General features: G+C 51.8%; 1 long non-coding RNA gene across 1 annotated transcript; it reads right to left on the reverse strand.

Annotated features, from left to right (window-relative positions):
- Positions 1 to 281: 281 nt before the first annotated feature.
- On the reverse strand, positions 282 to 2,762 carry LOC138844424 (uncharacterized). The gene is made up of 3 exons (XR_011380253.2): positions 2,563 to 2,762; positions 1,512 to 1,592; positions 282 to 416 (listed from the first exon to the last, which is right to left on the reverse strand). It is a non-coding gene; the product is annotated as an uncharacterized LOC138844424 (long non-coding RNA).
- Positions 2,763 to 3,174: the final 412 nt, after the last annotated feature.

The following is a 3,174-nucleotide window of genomic DNA, read 5'->3' on the forward strand; positions in this document are numbered from 1 at the left end:
ATGACAGAGATTAAATAGGTGCTCATCATCTGAGCACATGTTGGGAGGCAGAGTCCTCCTTTTTTTGTTTCTGTTTTAAGAAGATGGAAGCCACAAAAAGATCATGTAGCCGGTGTAATGGCAACCAGATTTCACCCTGCGCCTGCCCGTGGAAACCCAGCCGCAGGCATCCGCCGCTGCATGAAAAGGATCAGCCAGGTGGGCTGCACCGAAGGCTCTCGAGACCCAGGCCCACTTTCCGCGTTCCTGATGCCACTGCATCCTTAGCAAGCTCCACTTACGGTTGCGTAATTCATTAGAAGCTGCCAGACCCGGACAGCAGGAGTGTGGCATCAGCCACTCATAACGAGAGCCTCAGCTCGGCCACTCACTCTTGCGCTATCCAGTAGGGTAGCCACCAGCCGTCAGTATCTAAGCTGAAGAAGATGTTTACAAATTAAAACTTCAGTTAATCACACTAGTCATATCTTAAATGCTCAATGGTTCTATGGGGCTTGGGCTATTCTGTTGGATGAAGTAAATAGGACTACAGAATGATCCACTGTTGGAGAAAATCCTACTGGGCAGAGCTGCTGAATTTCAGTTTCCTTCGTGTTAAACGGGGGTCTATTTCTCGATTTGTCTCTTTCCCAGAACTACAGGGAAGACGCAGCAAAGGAGTCCTCCCTAGACTACCCTTCAGTATGCAAATGTTGTGCAAAAGGTTGTGGGAAGAGTCCAGATCATCTCCTTTACCAAAGATGATCAACACTGCTTTTTGCCAAGAAACACAGGGAGCGCTTCTGTCTGGATCTGCGCCCCCTGGGCTGATAGATGATCGCTCTGGATGAGTAAGTTTAAGGTGAGGATGTTTTCCGGGGACCCTCGCCCCCTTCACAGCGCAAGTTTATGCTGTGTACATCGTAAATCCCTGAGTCCGTTGAAGGACTTTTACAGGCCACAGATTTTCCCTTGGCCTACTTACAAAGTACTCGCTATTATTCTGCATGTTTTCCTTCCAAAAAATCAATTCTTCTATCTCTAATGGGGCATTTGAATAAACTCAAACTTGAGGGCGTCTCTGAATTTTTCTCATTTGGGGTTGACAAAGTCTTCCAAATCCAACACAAGGAATGGTTCCTGTTAAGCCCCAACGAGTCTTTGGTGTTTGCTCTGCTGTGAGCTTGGACAACTGCACCGAAGGAGAAAAACCTCTGTTTTTACTTAGGCTTGTCCTGATCTGTTGTAAGTCGTAACCCGATGAAAGCATTAGAAGGCAATAAGAGTATGCATGTCAAGAAATTGGCTGAGTTATGTCTGAGAGAGCTCAGTGCACGCCAACTGGGCAGCTCAGGCTATCCAGAGATACCACTGGAGCCTGGAAGATTGAGCCACTCCAGGCCTCTTGGAGGCCCTTGTGTTTGTCTAATGGGGCTCACAAGCCTTGGCATTCGCCTGATGTTCTTCACACTCTGCAAGGTGAAGGGCTTTATCAGCACGCACTGTGGAGCCACAGACGAATGACTCCTTACCAGAAGCTGGAGTCCTTGGGGCTGGCCAAGAGGAAAGCTGAGGTACTGTCTCGTCACTCTGTCTCCACTGCAGCGCTGTGACTGTGAACGAAGCAGACACAAACCCTACACTCTCAGATCCTATATTCTAGTGGGGAGGGGAGGTGGGAGAAGGAGCCAGGCATTAGCAAGGAACAAATACAACACAGGAAATGGGAAAGGAGGGCTGGAGATGGAAGCTGGTGAGGAGGAACTGTTGGGAAAGACCTTGCCAGGAGTCATTGATGTAAGAACATGAAAGAAAAGAGGACACAAGCCCTGAGGATGAAAGTGCAAAGGCCCTGAGGCAGAAGGGTGCCTGGCCTGCGAGGAAGAGCAGCAGGTTAGAGCAGCTGCAGCACAGTGAATATGAAGAGTACAAGATAAAGTCACAGAGGTGCGATGGGACCACATGTTGTGGCGCTGCCACAGGACTTCCACACTGTAACACACAGGGACTCTTTGGAGGGCTAGGGGCAGAGGAGTAACAACCTCACTTCCTTTCTTAAAGAATCCTTCTAGACACTCTGTTGAGAGTAGACCAGGTAAGAGGAAAGCAATGCATGGGGGAAAGCAGCCCAGGGTCGTCCAACCTCATGGGTTTTTCTTAATCCTTCGTCTCCATCAGCACTTCACTACTCCTTGTCCCCGGGACCTGTTAACGCTCAGACCAAATTGGCGCTGTCCCCACGAGGCTCACCTCGGAGAGAGCAGGGAACTCCCATTGCATTCCCACTGTGCATCTAATTCCACTCACAGCCTCACAAAAGGAGGGCTCACCTTTGCTGGAGGGAACCTGGACAGCCAGCTGGCAACCATCCAGGTTAACACTGAGAACATTAAGGTCCCTTGGATGCCACATATGTCCCTTCCCAGACCCGTAGCCCTCCTGCCGGCCCTTCGCCCCCACCGGAAGTGACTCCCAGCCTGCCTTCAGGGGTAATCATTTCCCCAGCATTCTTTGAGCCTCCGTCCCTGAACGAAGATCTAAATAGCATTTTGCTTGAACAACGGGGCAACAACACCGACTCACGTGGACGGTTCCTAGATAGGGGCCCGCGGGGAAGGCAGGCTGAGCCGAGTCCCAGTCATGGTCTGGCTTTTCTTCTGCAAAGTCACTGGCCAGTGTCACAGGGAGTCCTCACAAACACAAGGGCGCACTTCAGCAGGGCTGTGACGGCGGCCAAGAACCCTAGAAGGAATAGAGACAGGGACAGAGGCCGCTCTGAAGTCACGTGACCTTCATCTCGCTCTCAAGATGACGTCACAGCAGGGTGCGTCAGTGGGCGGAGGGCGGGTCCTCTGCTGTGCAGGCTGCAGAGCTGAAAGAGGGAGCGGGACCTTCCTCAGCCTCTGCACAGGGCCCCCAGTGTGGCCTGAAGTCCAGACCTCCTCTCTTGGACTTCCCGCCCTGGGTGAGCTAGGGAGCTGGTGTTGACAGCCCTCGGTGAGCCCATCTCTGCTCGGATCCGGAGGGCAGACAGAGCCGCCGCCCCGGGACATCTCTCCGCCATTCTGGAACCACCACCCCCCTTGCTGAGTTCTGCTATGTTGGCATCCTGTGTCTTCCTCCTCCTTGCTTGCTTTTTTTTCATCTGTTGAAACACATCCTCTGGCAGATTTTGGAGACGATTTTGAGACTTTA

This window comes from Oryctolagus cuniculus, chromosome 11 (genome assembly GCF_051225735.1).
Source record: "Oryctolagus cuniculus isolate XC-2025 breed Fujian yellow rabbit chromosome 11, ASM5122573v1, whole genome shotgun sequence".
Lineage (NCBI taxonomy): Eukaryota > Metazoa > Chordata > Mammalia > Lagomorpha > Leporidae > Oryctolagus > Oryctolagus cuniculus.